The following is a 17,804-nucleotide window of genomic DNA, read 5'->3' as shown; positions in this document are numbered from 1 at the left end:
AGATCTTATTTAATTTCTCTTGGCAATGTCTTATAGTTTTGAAGTCAGAGGTCTTAAAATCTTTCATTAAATGTATCCATGAGTATTTGATGGTTTTTGATGCTATTATAATTAGTATTTCAAAAATTTTATCTGATTTTTGTTTTTTTTGCTTGAGGAAGATAAGCCCAAGCTAACATCTGTGACAATATTCCTCTACTTTATATGTGGGTCACTATCACAGCATGACTGATGAGTAGTGTAGGTCCACACCCAGGATCTGAACCCATAAGCCTGGGTTGCCAAAGCAGAGCCTCCCAAAATGAATTACTATGCCATAGGGCTGACCCCCCTGATTTTTTGTTAGTAGAAGAAACTGAATTTCATATTGAAAATACACATGTTCTCCCGAACTTAGTAAAAGACTTATTGTTCTGTATCCCTGGTAACAAGTAGCCACCAGAACTGGTTTTAAAGTTGTTTAATTGATCAATGACACTTGTTCAGTGAACATACTTTTGCAAATCACCAAATCACTCCTAGCCCCTTGCTTCTGAAAATCAGCTCATCAGGCCCAAACTCACTTTAATAAACACACTTCTGAGTGTCAGCCCAACAACAAGAGTCATCCCTGAGTAACCATGCTTCTATGATGTCTATCCTCTTGTGTTATCTACAGTCCACCCATCCCTGAACTCACTGTCTAATTGCCCTTGTGAGTTTTTCCTTTGCCCCCATTGGTTCTTTGGAAGTATGTTGCTTAGGTTTCAAGGTGTTTGGAAATTCTCTAATGATCTACATTGACTTCTACCTTGTGATCAGAAAATATATTCTGCATTATTTTAATACTTTGCAGCTTATTAAAACTTGTTTTAGGGCCCAGCGTATGGTCTGTGTTGGTAAATATTCCATGTGTCCTTGAAAAGAATGTATAATCTGCAGTTGTTAGTGTAGTGTCCTATATATGTCAGTCAGGTCAAATTGATTAGTACTGCTGTTCAAATATAAATCTCTACTGATTTTTCAGCTCATTCTATTAATTATCAACAGAGCTGCATTAAAACTTCTAACTATCATTGTAACATTTTCTACTTCTTTTGTTCAATTTTTACTGCATGTCCTGTAAGGCCCCGTTGTTAGGTGCAAACACTACTTTTATTGTTATATCTTCCTGATCATGGTATTTTCTTTCCATCACTCAAAAATGATCCTCTTTATCTCTGGTAATATTTCTTACCTTGAAGTCTCTTGTACTGAATGTGCATCTCTGTCTTAAATTGCAGTGCTCAGTCCATTTTCACTAAATGTCTTTTCTTATATGGGTCAGCTTAAGTCTACCCTCCGGCTATTGGTTTTGTCTTTTTTTCCCATCAGTTCTTTTGTTGCTTCTGTTGTTTCTCCTTTCTTATTTTCTTTTAGATTCACTAAGTATTTTCTATGATTCTTCTTTTTTGATCTCTGCTATGGAGTTTTTAGCTACATATGAAACAATATAACATCAATCTCTCTACCCCCTTTTGTGCCATTTTGCCACATATTTCACTTCTGTTCATCTTAGAACCCTGTAATACATTTGCATTATATTTGACTTACTATTTTCTTTCAACCTGAAGAATACCCTGTAAGGTTGGTAGTATTGAACTGATTTTAGTATTTTGAGTCTTCTTTTTTTGTCTTGGTCTATCTAGAAAAAACAGTTTTATCAATTTTGTTAGTCTTTTCAAACAACGAGCTTTGGGTTTCATTGAATCCCTTTGTAGTTTTTCCATTCTTTATTCTGTTTATATCCAATCTAATATTTGTTACTTCCATTCTTCTGCATGTTTTGGATTTAGTTTGCTCTTCTTTTCAGAGTTCCTTAAACTGGAAGATTTGGTTATTTAGTTGAGATCCTCCTTCTTTTTTCATGTAGGCATTTACAGCCATAAATCTCCCTCTGAGCTTGGCTTTCTCTGCACCCCATAATTGTGGCATGTTGTATTTTGGTCTCATTCATCTCAAAGTATTTCTCAATTCTCTTGTGATTTCTTCTTTGACCTACTGGTTGTTTAAGATTGTCGTGTTTATATTTCACACATTTGTCAATTTTCTGAATTTCCTTTTGTTTTTGAGTTCTACTTTCATTTCATTATGGTAGTAGAAGATAATTTGTATGCTTTCAAACTTAAAAAAAATTTTTTTTTAGAGGAAGATCAGTTCTGAGCTAACATCTGCTGCCAATCCTTGTGTTTTTGCTGAAGAAGACTGGCCCTGAGCTAACATCTGTGCCCATCTTCCTCTACTTTATATGTGGGACACTTACCACAGCATGGCTTGCCAAGTGGTCCCAAGTCCACACCCGGGATCCGAACCAGTGAACCCCAGGCCACCAAAGCAGAATGTGCACACTTAACCATTGCGCCACCAGGCCAGACCCTACTTTTTAAATTTAAGACTTGTTTTGTAACCCGAACATATGGTATAAGTTGGAGAACATCCTATGTACAGTTGAGCAGAATGTGCATTCTGTCATTGGATAGAGTGTGCTATATATGTCTATAAGGTCTAGTTGGTTTATAGCATTTTTCAAGTCTTTTATTTCCTTACCAGCCTTCCATCTAGATGCTCAATCCATTATTGAAAGTGGAATGTTGAAATCTCCCAGTATTATTGTGAAACTCTTTCTTTGTCCCTTCAATCCTGTGAGTCTCTGCTTCACATATTTTGAGATCTGTTGATAGGCGCATAGATGTTTATAATTGTTATATCTTCCTGGTGAGTTGACTCTTTTATCATCAGGTAATATCTTTCTCAGGCTATTGTAACAATTTTTGTCTTAAACTCTATTTTGCCTGATATTCATATAACCACACCAGCTCTCTTTTGGTTACTGTTTCCGTGGAATATCTTGTTTCATGCTTTCACTTTCAACCTATTTGTATCTCTGGTTATACAGTGAGTCTCTTGTAGACAGCATGCAGTTGGATCATGTATTTTTATCTACTCTACTGATCTCTGCCTTTTACCTGCTGAGTTTAATACTTTATATAATATAATAAATATTTTGTTATGTATTATTCTAGTATATTTATATTTAATGTAACTACTTATAAGGAGGGATTGACTTTTGCCATTTTGCTATGTGTTTTCTCTAAGTTTTCTATCTCTTTCATGTTCAAATCCTCCATTAGAGCCTCTTTTGTGTGGGATATTTTTAGGATACGATTTTGTTCACTTTCTTATTTCTCTTACCATACTGGCATACCTCAGAGATATTGTGGGTTTGGTTCGAGACCACTACAATATAAGAAATATCACAATAAAGCAAGTCACACAAACTTGTTGGTTTCCCAATGAATACAAAAGTTATATTTACACTATATTGTAGTCTATTAAGAGTCAGTAGCATTACGTCTAAAAAAACAATGCACGTACCTTAATTTAAAAAGACTTTATTGCTAAAAAATGCTAATTTTCAGCTTAGCCTTCAGTGAGTCATAATCTTTTTGCTGGTGGTGGATCTTCCTTCGATATTGATCAGTGTGGTGGTTGCTGAAGGTTGGGGTGACAGTGGCGATTTCTTAAAATAAAGCAACCGTGAAGTTTGCTCATCAATTGACTCCTCCTTTCATAAACTATTTCTCTGCAGCACATCATGCTGTTTGACCACATTTTTCTCACAGTAGAACTTATTTCAAAATTGGAGTCAATCCTCTCAAACTCTGTGCTGCTTTATCAACTAAATTTATGTAATAAATTCTAAATCTTTTATTATCAGTTCAACTGTCTTCATAGCATCTTCATCAGGAGTAGATGCCATCTCAAGAAACCACTTTCTTTGCTCATGCATAAGAAGAAACTCCTCATCCATTAAAGTTTTATCATGAGATTGCAGCAATTCAGTCACGTCTTCACCCTCCACCTCTAATTTTAGTTCCCTTGCTGTTTCCCCCACATCTGCAGTTGCTTCCTCCACTGAAGTCTTGAAACCCTGAAAGTAATTCATGAAATTTGGAACTGACTTCTTCCAAACTCTTCCCATGATATTTTGATCTCTTCCCATGAATCACGAAGGATTCTAATGGCATCTGGAAAAGAGAGTGTTTTCCAAAGAGTTTTCAATTTACTTTGTCCAGATCCATCAGAAGAATCACTATCTATGGCAGCAATAGCCTTACAAAATGCATTTCTTAAATAATAAGACTTGAAAGTCAAAATTACTCTTGAGTGACGGGCTGCAGAATGGATGTTGTGTTAGCAGGCATGAAAACAACATTAATCTCATTGTACATCTCCATCAGAGCTCTTGGGTGACCAGATGCATTGTCAAAATGTGGTGATATTTTGAAAGAAACATTTTTTTCTAAGCAGTAGGTTTCAATAGTGGGCTTAAAATATTCAGTAAACCATGTTGTAAACTGATGTGCTGTCACGCAGGCTTTGATGTTCCATTTATACAGCACAGGCAGAGTAGATTTAGCATGATTCTTAAGGTTTCTAGAATTTCGGGAATGGTAAATGAGCATTAGCTTAAACATAAAGTCACCAGCTGTGTTAGGTCCTAACAAGAGAGTTAGCCTGTCTTTTGAAGCTTCGAAGCCAGGCATTGATTTCTCCTCTCTAGCTACTTGACATCTTCTTCCAAATTAAGGTGGTTTTGTCTACATTGAAAATCTCTTGTTTAGTGTAGCCACTTTCATTAATTATCTCAGCTAGATCTTCTGCACAACTTGCTGCAGCTTCTATATCAGCACTTGCTGCTTCATCTTGCACTTTTGTGTTATAGAGATGGCTTCTTTCCTTAAACTTCATGAACCAACCTGTGCTACTTCAAATTTTTCTTCTGCAGCTTCCTCCTGTCTCTCAGCATTCACAGGATTGAAGAGAGTGAGGGCCTTGCTCTGGACTAGGCTTTGGCTTAAGAGGAGTGCTGTGGCTGGTTTGATCTTCCATCCACTCTACTCAGACTTTCTCCATATTGGCAATAAGGCTGTTTCACTTTCTTATCATTCATGCATTCACTTGAGTAGCACCTTTAATTTCCTTAAAGAACCTTTCCTTTGCATTCACTACTTGGCTAACTATTTGGTGCAAGAGGCCTAGCTTTCAGCCAATCTCAGCTTTTGACATGCCTTCCTCAGTAAACTTAATCATTTGTTGCTTTTGATTTAACATGAGATTTATGTGACTCTTTTTTTCACTGGGACACTTATAGGCCGTTGTAGGTTACTCATTGGCCTAATTGCCATATTGTGTGCCTCAGGGGATAGGGAGGCTGAGGAGAAGGAGAGAGACATGGGAAAAGCTGGTTGGTTGAGCAGTCAGAATGCATACAACATTTAATGATGAAGTTCATCGTCTTATATGGGAGCTGCTGATGGTGTCTCAAAACAATTACAATAGTGACATCAAATATCACTGATCAGAGATCACCATAACAAATATACTAATAATGAAAAAGTTTAAAATATTGCAAGAGTTACCATAATGTGACACAGAGACATGAAGTGAAGAAATGCTGTTGGAAAAATGATGCCAATAGACTTGCTCAATGTAGAGTTGCCGCAAATCGTCAATTTGCAAAAAATGCAATATCTACAAAATGCAATAAAGCAAAGCACAATAAAATGAGCTATGCATATATATTTTCCCATTAGTTTTTTTTGTTTGTTTGAGGAAGATTAGCCCTGAACTAACACCTGCTGACAATCTTCCTCTTTTTGCTGAGGAAGCTTGGCCCTGACCTAACATCTATGCCCATCTTCCTCTACTTTATACGTGGGATGCCTGCCATAGCATGGCTTAATAAGCGGTGCCTAAGTCCTCACTGGGATCTGAACTGGCAAACCCCAGGCCTCTGAAGCAGAGAGTGTAAACATAATGAATACACAGCCGGCCCGGCCCCCCATTAGTATTTTACTGGTTCCTTTGGGAATTACACTTAATATCTTCATTTGCAACAATCTAGTTTGCATTAATACCAACTCAGTTGCCATAGTATATGAAACATGTACTCCTATATAGCTCTACCTCCCTTTATTTCATTTTTATCAAAAATTGCATCATTATACATTTTGTCTCCATCCATATCAGTTGTAATTATTGTTTTGTGCAATTTTATTTCAAATCATATAAGCACAAGGCATTACAGACCGAAAGTGCATCAATGCTGACTTTTAAACTTTACACGTCTCTTCTGAGTATGCTCTCCATACTTGACATGCACATGGCTTTATAGATTCGCAAGGTGGGAGCTTTTAACACCCATATTCTCCAAAACATCTCACTCCCCAGCCTTCCCTTCAAAGCTTTTCTGTGTGTCTATCGTTTGCCCCAACTAGTATTGGGGCATATGCCAGCAGCAAATAGATTTGTCTTTAAATATTTTTGACAAAGGCCCTCTGGTTATTCACCTCTCCATGTTGGGAAATTTCTGAGTATGGCTCAATAACAGCAAGTCTTTTGAACTGTTCCTTCAGGAGACACTGGCCTGCCATGGAGATGGGGATGAGGTAGAGAGGCAAAGTAGGTTAAAATGCCACAAACTCTCCTACCATGATTCAAACACCTTTTACTAGGTTCAGTGTTTGCCTGCTCTGTAAAGCCTTGATTCATTTCTAGAGTCCCTATGAGTTGATTCTTGACAGCTTTTTACCAATATACTCACTGCTTTTGTGGGGTGATGGGCCCTTAGAATTCCCCATAGCATCATTTACTCTGAGTCCACCCTGCATCTCCTGAAGAACATCCTTTAGTCTTTCTTGCAGTATGGCACTATCCATAGCATATTCTGTCAGCGTTTTTTCCCCTGAATGTGTCTTTATTTCTTCTTCCTTCTTGAGGGATATTTTCCATGGATAAAAAGTTTTGGACAGAGAGTACTTTTTCTTTAATCATTCTATTATCATGTAACTTCCATTGTTTCTAACAAAACTAGTTGTCATTCTCATTTTTTCCTCTAAAATCCAATGTATGTTTTATCCTGTGGCTGCTGATTAGATTTTTTAACTTGAGTTTTCAATGATTGATTATGATGTGCTAAGGTGTAACATCTTTCCTTGTGTTTAACCATTTGGGATTTGTGGAGATTCTTAGATATGTAGGTTGATGTCTTTCATCAGTTTTTAACCAACATCCCTCAAATAGTTCTGCTGCTTGCTTCTCCTTCTACTCTCCTCTGGTCTTCAATCATGCACGTGTCAGGCCATTTCATATTGTACTTCATGTTATTGATGCTCTTTTTATTCCTTTTTTTTTTCCACTTTGTGATCAGTTTGGATACTTACCATTACCCTGTCCTTAATTCCACTATGTTTTTTTCTTCAGATTTCTTCAATTTTCTGTGGATCCCACTCAAATAATTCTTTATTTCATATACTGTATATTTCAGCTCTAGGATTTTCCCTTCATTTCTTGTAGCATTGCCATTTCTCTACTTAAATTCTAAATCTTTTCACTCATTTTGTCCAATTTCCCCTCTGACTTCTTTAGTGTCTTTATGATAGTCATTTACCTTCCATGCATTTATTTCCTTCTCAGCTTGATGGAATACATAGAGGAGGCCCAGCATTCCCAGGTGCTTACAGGACCCTCCACAGACTCAGGTTGTGCACTACCAGAGGCACCCAAATAAATTTCCTTTTAGTGAGTGTGACACTGATCCATTCCTGGCTGGAAGGTCACTAGGACTTGATTCTGAGATCCAACTGAGAAGTTCTGTCTGTAAGGTGTTTCCATTTTTTTCCATTTCAAGACTAACCCACCAAAATCCAGTTCAGGCTCCTTATAGTCCTAATAAGTGACAGATTTAAATATTTTCCTGAGTTTTGGTCATTCCAGGCCACCTTTGTGTAAAATCCCCCTTTAGCTATAAAATTGGAGGAGAAGCACATTTATAATTTTATATTTAATATTTTTTAAAGTCCTGCTCTTTCAGGGTCTACATTGGTCATTGAGGGTGAAGATAAATCCAAAATGTCCCTGCCCTCATGCAGTCCAAACCCTGGTGGGAGAAAAAGATCTGAGCCAATATTAAGATTGGGAAACCTCTGAACTGAAAGGCGACTGGGTTCCTTGGAAGAAGGGCTGTGCAACATTATGGCAAGGACCTATGGCTGTTTTCTTGGGTGATTGTGCATGGAGCAAACACTTCCAGGACTACTGGAGACAGAGTTTGAATTGACATCAATATCTGGAGACCCAATGTGTCATCATGACACCCTTGTTAGAGTGGGGTCCTAAACAGACCAGGTAATAAATGGAGTCCCTGCTAAAGTCCAGCTCATGGTGTCTCCACTGGCTCAATGGACGCCACCCAGTGGTCATTTCTCCAGTTCTCACATTCATAATTTGGGATCGATGTACTTGGCAATTAGAGCAATCTCCAATATATTGTCTCTGGTCTATGAGTAAGAGCTATTACAGTACGGAAGGTCAAGTGGAATATGTGAAGCTTCCAGAATCCAGGAGGCACCACCCCATGGCCAATATAGTAAATAAGAACAGAATATTGTATCCTCAGGCAAGGGTATGGCAGAGATTAGTCTACCATTGAGGACATAAAGGATGTAGAGTCCTAAGCATTCCTTATCTGGGCCCTGACTGCAGGGCCTGACTCCTTTGTAGCTCTCTCACTCTTTTTTTTTTTTTTTTTTTTTAAAGATTTTATTTTTTCCTTTTTCTCCCCAAAGCCCCCCGGTACATAGTTGTGTATTCTTCTTTGTGGGTTCTTCTAGTTGTGGCATGTGGGACGCTGCCTCAGCGTGGTCTGATGAGAAGTGCCATGTCCGCGCCCAGGATTCGAACTGACGAAACACTGGGCCGCCTGCAGCGGAGCGCGCGAACTTAACCACTCGGCCACGGGGCTAGCCCCCATAGTTGCATATTCTTAGTTGTGGGTCCTTCTAGTTGTGGTATGTGGGACGCCTCCTCAGCGTGGTTTGATGAGCAGTGCCATGTCTGCGCCCAGGATTCGAACTGACGAAACACTGGACCGCCTGCAACGGAGCGCACGAACTTAACCACTCGGCCACGGGGCCAGCCCCCATGTAGCTCTCTCACTCTTATGGTTAAATCCTGGGTCCAAGTCTCAGCATGGGCTAACAATGGTTCTAGGAGACAACGTTGTCTTTAAAAGCTGCCTGGAGGCCTTCTAATTTTCCTGGCATTCTCTGTGATGAGAGCTGATTGAACTGAGCCTGTCACTTTCTCCCAGGTTTCTAAGGTAGCTAACAAATCCAGCCAACATCACAATCCTCACAATTACCTTGCCTCTATGCCTTAGAGGTGCTGAGTTGATGGATACCTCAGTGCTGCCCCTTCAGCAGGACCACATCCCAACCCACCACGGAGAGTCGCAGAGACATGATGCTGTCTGACTAGTGAGTGATCCAGTTACAGAATCCCACGGAAGGTCTGCTTTCTAGATCTCCTTGTAGGACCAATGGACTTTGTTTGATTCCTGGGATCAGAGTCTGATGCAGGGAGAGGAGAGGGAAAGGATAAGGTAAGGGTGCACTACTGAGGCTGCTGCTGTGAGCAGTGAGAGCCCAGTTTCTCTAGGACCTCTTGCCTCCCAAGCAGCATCCAGAATGCCTCCAGAGGTGGAGCATGCATCTCCCAATCTCCTGACCCTTTGTTGAGGGTCCTCCTGGGCACTTGAGCTGTCCTGTAATTGCAGTCTCCCTTGAGCAAAGACAGAGGCGACATTTGTGATGGAGGAGAAGGCCCTAAATCCACAAAATGTAGAGTCATGGTTTCCAGGGGAGTTAGGGAGTGGCAAATGGGGAGTGCTCAACCTTGTTAAGTCATCAAGAAAATGTGAAATAAACCCCACATGAGGCAATGATTTCCGCCTACTAGAATGGCAGTTAAAAGCACAAACTATACCAAGAGTATTGCCAATGATGTGGAATGTTCAGAACTATCATGAAATTCTGTGGGGAGTGTAGAATGGTACAACCACTCTGGAAAGCTGTCAATTTCTTGTAAATTAAATGTGTGTCTACCCTATTACTCAACCATTCCACTCTTACATATTCAAGGAAGAGGAGTGAGAGCATTTGTCCATACAAAAGACTTGCATACGGACATCCTTAAGAGCTTTCATCATAATAGCCTCTGACTAGAAAGAACCCAAATTCCTATCACCAGATGAATGGATAAATAATTGTGGTATATTCATGCACTACTTGGAGATGAAAAGGTATCAACTATTGATACGCATGACATGGATGAATCTCAGAATCATTAGGCAAAAGGAGCCAGACACAAAAGACTGTATACTGTGTTATTCTATTTGTGCAGAGTTCAAGAACAGGCAAAATTCATCTATGGCGATAGGGATAAAAACATTGATTATCTCTTGGTAGAGGGGCGAGAAGGAGAACAAGAGTATTTTCTAGGGTGATGGAAATGTTCTATATTCCCGCTGACCACAAAGCCCCTCATTCTCCCCAACACTATGCGAGAGCCCAGGGACACTGATGAGTTGGCCTTTAATCTGTGGTTCACAGACACAATCTTTGCCTGGAAAATGCCACCCACTACCATTTTCGAAAACCATGAGGAAAATGAGCTGCCAGTATCTGCTTAATGACTGTTTCTTTTTGAACTAAAGCCTATCAGGTGGGCACTTATGCATCTAATTTTTTAAAGAATTAGAACCAATTTCTTCCTTCTCTCTGAGTACTGTTCTCAACCTCCCTGCACTTTCCAGAACTCCCGTGAGAATACCACCCAGAGCTTTAAAAGGCAAGGACCACGGTTTTCATAATTCCAGCCCAAAGTGGCCTGGATCCAGGTGGTCTAATGTAAATGTTTGTGAAATGTTACTAGCGAGGTTAGCCCATTTATTCCTGAGTTTTGGACCTATTCTTTGTCTAAAATAATAAGCCAATTAGATGAGGTTAGCAATAGAAAAAATTATAGGAACTGCACACAGGAGATATCACTAAAATCTTTAGTTTAAAAGAATGCACAAAATAGGCTCTTAACCAGTTCATCCTGCCCTCTCAACGATGAGGACAGAGCTTCTCCCATAGAGTGTCTTGGTGCCCTGTGGTTCACTCAGGATTTCATGTATTCATTCTCGTCTTCTAGTACAGACGATAAAAGAACTACCTCCTGGGTGGGCATAAGAAGTAAATGAAACAGTTCTCATAAGGCACATAGTGAGTGCTTAATAAATGCTCCTATTATTATCATTCAGCAACCATCACTGAGCCCATACTTGGTGATGGGCACATGGACTGTCCAGCTGGAAAAAATCAACAATATATGTATCAAAGTGTTAAATTCCGGGATGTCTAAAGAGCTCCTAAAATCACTGAGAAAAGAACAAGCCAATCAAAAACTGGGTAACAGATATAAACATATAGTTTATGGAAAAAGAAACATGATTGGCTTCTAAACATGAAAATCCACTCAACCTCACTCATCACAAGAGGGTTGCTTGACTGAGGAATCCTTTTTCGCTGATCAAAGCTGAAGAACAATACATATTATGTAATGTATTTGAGCAGGTGTGGGGAAGTAAGCAACCTCATATATTAAGAAAAACTCTGTCAAAATTTAAAGCGCCTATAGTCTTTAGCTTAGCAATTCACCTTCCAGGATTTCTTTGTGCAATTATACTTCTGTTTGTGAAAAAATATCCTTAAACACTAAAGCATTACTTTTACCACCAAAATATTGGAAACAAGGTCAAGAGCCATCAACAGGGTCACGGATACATGAATTATGTATTTATACATAATTATATATTTATATATGTAACATACATATGATTACAATAAGTGTCAACAAATAGATGCTTTGCAGGCAACAATGTGGGACTATCTCCCAGATACAGTTTTAGTAAAAAAAGATGCAGAATATGTGTCCATATTACACTGAGTGTGTAAAAAGCTTTCTGCTTAAACCCTTGCACATGTGTGACCTGCCCTGAGAGGGCGCTCAAGAAGCGGGTAACAATGGTTTCCTCTGAGTTTGGCAACTGTGTGTCTGGAGGGAAGAGGCTGGAGGGAATTTTGGATTTTGCACTTTGAGCAAGTATTTCTTTTTCAAATAAAGCACTACACTAATTAATTAATTGTTTGAGAAAAAGAGAGGTGATCTCTATCTCCAAGGCACTTGCAGCCTCATGAGAATGGCTGGAAGAGCAATGGGGGGACAGGGAAGACATGTGTCCAGCCTCTGCCATTTGGAAGCCAGGACTCCTTGGGCAAGTCACGGCTGCTCTGAGCCTCAGTATCTGCATGGACAAAATGAACACAGTGACTCGGTAGGCTGGGAGGATCCAAAGGGAGGAGAGTTTGCAAGTGATTCATCACGTGTGGGGCACCTCAGGGTCTGGGAATCATGGTGAGAGCCGGATTTTGTGATTATCTGCTTCAGAAGGAGCCACAGAGGAGGAGAGATTGCTGAGCAGAAAGATGATGCGATACTGGGCTAACTTTGCTCGCACTGGGTAAGAAGACCTCCTGGCTTCGCCCACAAGCAGGTGTCTGGGGATGAAAACCTCATCCCTTTTCTGCTCTCCCTTCCAGGGATCCTAACGGGGAAGGCCTGCCTCTGTGGCCGGTCTACAATAAGACCGAGTGGTACCTGCAGCTGGACTTGAATGTGAGCCTGGGACAGAGTCTGAAGGAGCTGGAGGTGGAGCTTTGGACAAAACCTCTCCACTTGACAATGTCCACTTCCGGGGCGCTCCCCAGTCCTCTCTCCTCCTTAGTCTTCCTTTCTCTGCTCCTGCCTTCCTTTTTCTCTTTCGCTCCTTGAGAAGTTACCTCCCTGTGATTTCCATTTTCCTTCTCCTTCTGCAATTTCTCCTGCAATCATTATCTTCACTCTGAGTTTAGTTACTTTGTGGAATCACTTGCATTTGCTGATGTTTTATGGACTGGAGATGATTCTTAGGGAATTCTTTTCAACATTGAAAAATGCAGTTTGCCTGGAAGGGTACCAGATTTCTACAGTAAATCTGCAGAAGGGCTGGCCCATTATTGGGCATAATCATGATGTTGTTACTCATATGAAATAAATCATAATGTAAAATATACACAGGGGAAAGAATTTAATTCTGTGATGAAGACTCCCTGATTCACCCCCAGGATCCAGGATGAAGTAGATTTTCTATCAGGGAAGCTGTCTGTGTGTTACTGAAATATGAGTCCTCCAGCCCCAATCCAGGTGGGTTTCAGCCACAAGCCAAGCACGGATGTCCTGAACATCACTGGCTTGAGCTGGGCTCTTCTCTGGCTCAGGAGTTATGTGGGGGAGGGAGAAATGCTGGAGAGCCTCCTGCTCAGCGATAGAAGTCAGATGTCTCCAAGGTCAGGAACCCAGAAGTCGAATGCCAGGCAGCAAGGTCAGTTCAGGGACACCGAGGAGAAAAGATGTTTCCCTGATGGGGTCGATGTTAATCCGTCATTCAATAAATCTACATTGGGTGTCTGACATGTTCCAGATATGTCCTCACCGGGGATACAATGACGGGTAAAGAAATGCTCTCCACCAAGTGATGAGCAAACAGACAGTAAGGGAACATTCAGACAAGCGAATGTCTTATGATGTAAGTTTGGTAAGTTCACTCAGGAAAAGTAAGGTGTTTTAAGAAAGAGTAACAGGGGAACCTAATTTAGATTGAAGTCTTAGGAGATTCTCTCTGGAAAGATAACATTGATATTAAGAAAGGAGGAACTAAGGTTATCCAGATGACATGTAGGGAGAATGTTGCAAGTACATTCAAATGATGCAGTTTTACTTTTTATATCCGTACCATCCCTACTATAGCCATATAATCCATGTTATATCCATGTAATCCATATTGGAATCACATAAGCCCTAGTATATCCATATCATCCAATTATATCCATATAATCACTGGTATATCCATATCATCCATGTTGTGTCCACATAATGTACCAGGGTAATTAGTTTTCCTTTGTGACTGCCCCAGGATTACACATGAGGACCACAGAGGAGGAGGGTTTCTGGGATGTCAGTAATTTAGAGTCATCTGGACCAGAGATCTCCAATCATAGCCTGAATCTGGCCCCCAGGAGTGTTTTGTTTAGCCCACACAATGTCAAAAATGTTTTGGAATTAGTTTCCAGCTAAATTTAAGTTAAGGAAATTTCACATTAACAACCATATTTCCAGCTTCTCCAGAAAAAAAGAAGATCTGGCCACATTGGAGCTCCATTCCCACATGGTAACCAGGGACTCTGAGAGCCCATATTGCCCCTTTGTGCAATTAGAAGGTGTCCTTTCCTCAAAACCCTCCACAGACATCTTCCAGGAAACCATTATTGATAAACATCTACATCTGTGGTGTCAATGACACCTCCTCTGAAGTAGTGTCCTTGTGCAGTGCAAGACTTGTAGACCAATTCTCAGTGACGCTGATGGAACAATCTGCAGGAGCTGAGTAGTGGTTGCCCCTTTACAAAGGCACGAGCTCTCAACTTTCCACAGTGCTCACTAATCCCTTTTGTCTTGTGCCTGGCCTATTTCACTCACTGATGTTACCTGGCCTCTGAAGGTGTTTGGGATTGGACCCCCAGCTTCTCATTTTACAGTAATCTGTGGAATGGTGAAGGGAGTCACCCAGCATCACTCAGTGAGTTAGCAACAAGTCCAAACCAGGCCTTGAGACTCTTGTTTCTCCAGAGCAGGACTCTTCCTGCAGCGCTGCCTGCCTCCCTCAGCAGATGCTCCAAAGCTGTTGATTGTCTGGCTTAGGTGGCTGTGGGAGGGGTTGATCAGGGATGCTTGGGGCACTGTAAGGCTCTAGGAAGAGAGACCAGACCAAGTGCAGTCAAGCTGGGACTTCAGTTTCCTCTGCAGCTGCAGAAGGCTAAGGTCTCCGTTGATATTTGGCAAAACTAACAGCTTCAAAACAACACATAACTCATTTAAAAAAATATTATCATGTTAAATTGCATTGTATATATTGTTTATATACTACTTGCAGTCACACCGTCCTCAAATATGGCTGTAATTTTCGTAGAGGTCTTCCAAGAGGGAGCATATTTCTAACTCATCCAGATACAGGGCCCACATCCCTCCTTATTCCTGTCCACATGGAATGAGATGTTTTACTGAGTTGAAGTTGAGATATAAATGCCACTTAGCATCCTGCCCTTTTTTCACTGAATCAGGGTTTTCTATAGAGTGTATTTAGAAGACTCCTTTGGAGGGCTTTTCCTAAATTCCAATGCCCAGGCCACTTTCCTGTGCAACCAAAGTAGAATCTTCCTGGATGGGACGTGGAAATCTTTGATTTCAGACTTTAAGTGTTCTGTGCACACACGTGGTTAAGAACTGCTGGGTATTCGCAGCATGTCATATGCATTTTCCACAAGACTAGAGATCTTCCCGAAAATCAGCTTTCATACCTGCCTGATGAGGATCCATCACAATCTCTTTAGCCACCGGCCGCTCCTGGACTTTCATGGGCATAATTTGATGAGAAAGTTTGGGAATGAGTATTTCTACTTTTAAAACAATTTCTGGCATCTGGATTAGCAGGAGGAGATGGCCCGGTCAAAGTCCATGCCTTTTTAAATTCTCTCCTGTGTTCTACACATTCGCTTCCCTAAAGGGTCCCATCACTTCAGCCTCCTCAGCAGCACAGGTGCATGTATTTCAGTCACCTCTGCTTTTCCATCATTGTAAAACCTAAAATATTTAGTTTTCTATCATAAAGTAAACAATTTACTTTTGAACAGAAAATCCTTTCTTCTTTTCTTTTCAAACAATCTTGGGCCTGAATCACTAAATCAAACAAAAACAAAACTTTGGAGATACCCAAAATCAGTCTTTGCCTGTGAATGTCCTAATGTCCAGCAGAGGGCAGCATTACAAATGGAAAAAAACCCTCCGTCTGAGGCTCCTAGGGTGCTAAAGATGTGAAACTGTAGAACTAGGAAGGAAAAGAAAACCATACAAAAGAGTTAAATTACAAACAGTACCATTCATCATTGTCCCTTTTCCCTGTAACATCTGGAAAGGGGAAACGTACAATCCATTACCTGAAAATTCTGACTGAAATGACTAAACTCACAGGCAGAACAGAGGTTGGGCCAGCAGTCTTTTTCTTTCCTAATTTGCCTGCCCCACCCCGAGGCCAAATTCTCCTCCCTCTGAGCCTGTAGCCCTGGCTGCAAGTCAGGGGCTTCCCCTGGGCAGAGGTGGGGAGGGAGGGAGGCGGGCTGAGGCCCCGCACCTGGGAAGCTGCCCTGCCTGGCGCAGCCCCAGGTAACACATCTACAGGGTGAGCCTCCCTTCCCCCAGCTCAGACAGACCCACTGGGTCATGGCCCTTGTGCTCTGCTGGAAGTTTGTGTTAAGGGTGTGCCTCATGTTAGTCCCAGGGAAGGGGGGGTGGGGAGAGAACCTAACTTGGCACTTTCCTGGCCCGTGAAAGGGAATTCGTTGGCAAAGAGGTTACTGTCTGTCTGGATGAACTAGAACTCAAGATGGGGTATAAAGAATGGATAGGAGGATAAAGGCCAGGAGAGGTGTGGTGGCAGCATGACCATGAATATTCAGTGGTGGCAAGGGGGCCAGCCCAGTTGGCATCGTGGTTGGTATTGGCAAGGTTTCTGGAGACATCCTGGTGGCCTAGAGGAACAGCTTTTAAACCTTGACCTGTAGGAAACAGATTTCTTCCTTTACAGGGGGATGATTGATAAAAGATGAATTTAGCTATCAATCTATATATCTGCCGGTCCATCCATCCATCCATCCATCATCCACCAACCACTTGTCCACTGGCCATTAATGTATCTATCAACTATCTGTCTATAGCTATCTACCTACCTATCTACCTATCTATATACCTATCTATCTATCTATCTATCTATCTATGTATCCATCTATCTACCTGTCTATCTATCTATCTATCCATCCATCTATCTATCATCTACCTGTCTGAACCTCTTTATATGACTACCCTTGAGTCTCTATTGACCTCCTAGACTTTTCATATGCGAGAGTCAACGTACTCAATATATGCTTTAGGTAAGATTAAATATGATGTATGTATCACATGTTATAAAGTCCTGATTAAAATAATTGCCCATTTGACTATTTGCTTTCTATTCTATTTCCATAAGTGATATAGTCCTTAGTAATTTTGCCTATATCAATCTTCTCTCTTCTATTAGGTAATAGGTTCTTAAGACATGGTACAAATTTTTGAGTTTTTAAAGTGAATATAATACACATACAAAAAAGTGTATATGTGTATATATTCTATAAATATACATATATAATATATATTGTCTTGATGAATTTTCACTAACTGATCATACCTGTATAGCAGCATCCAGATCAAGACACAGACTATGATGAGCATTCCAGATTCCATCCTGAGCTCAGTTCCAGGCCATGCCCACCACCCCTCTTCCTGCCCCATCACCCACAATAGTAACCACGATCCTGACATCTAGCAGCATATTTCCGTTTTCTAGGTGTTGTACTTCATAGAAACAGAGTCATGTACTCTTTTGTGCAGCTTCTTTCTCTCAACATCGTGTTTATGACGCTCATCCATACAGTATGTGCTTGTAGTTTGTTCTTTATCATTGCTGCATAGTCATTATTTGTGTGAATGTGACATCATTTATCCATTCTACTGCTGTTGGGCACTTGGATAGTTTCCAGTTTCAGGTTTTTATGAATAGAGTTTCCTTGAATGTTCTAGAACATGTCTTTTAGTGACTATGTGCATGCATTTCTCTTGCAAATTTACTTACAAGTGGCTTTGCTGTATCACAGGGGTTGCATGTGTCAACTTTATAGTAGACACTCCAAAAAATTTTCCAAGGTGGTTGTCTC

This window comes from Equus caballus, chromosome 3 (genome assembly GCF_041296265.1).
Source record: "Equus caballus isolate H_3958 breed thoroughbred chromosome 3, TB-T2T, whole genome shotgun sequence".
In the NCBI taxonomy this organism is placed as follows: Eukaryota; Metazoa; Chordata; class Mammalia; order Perissodactyla; family Equidae; genus Equus; species Equus caballus.
This window is presented reverse-complemented; position numbering follows the sequence as displayed.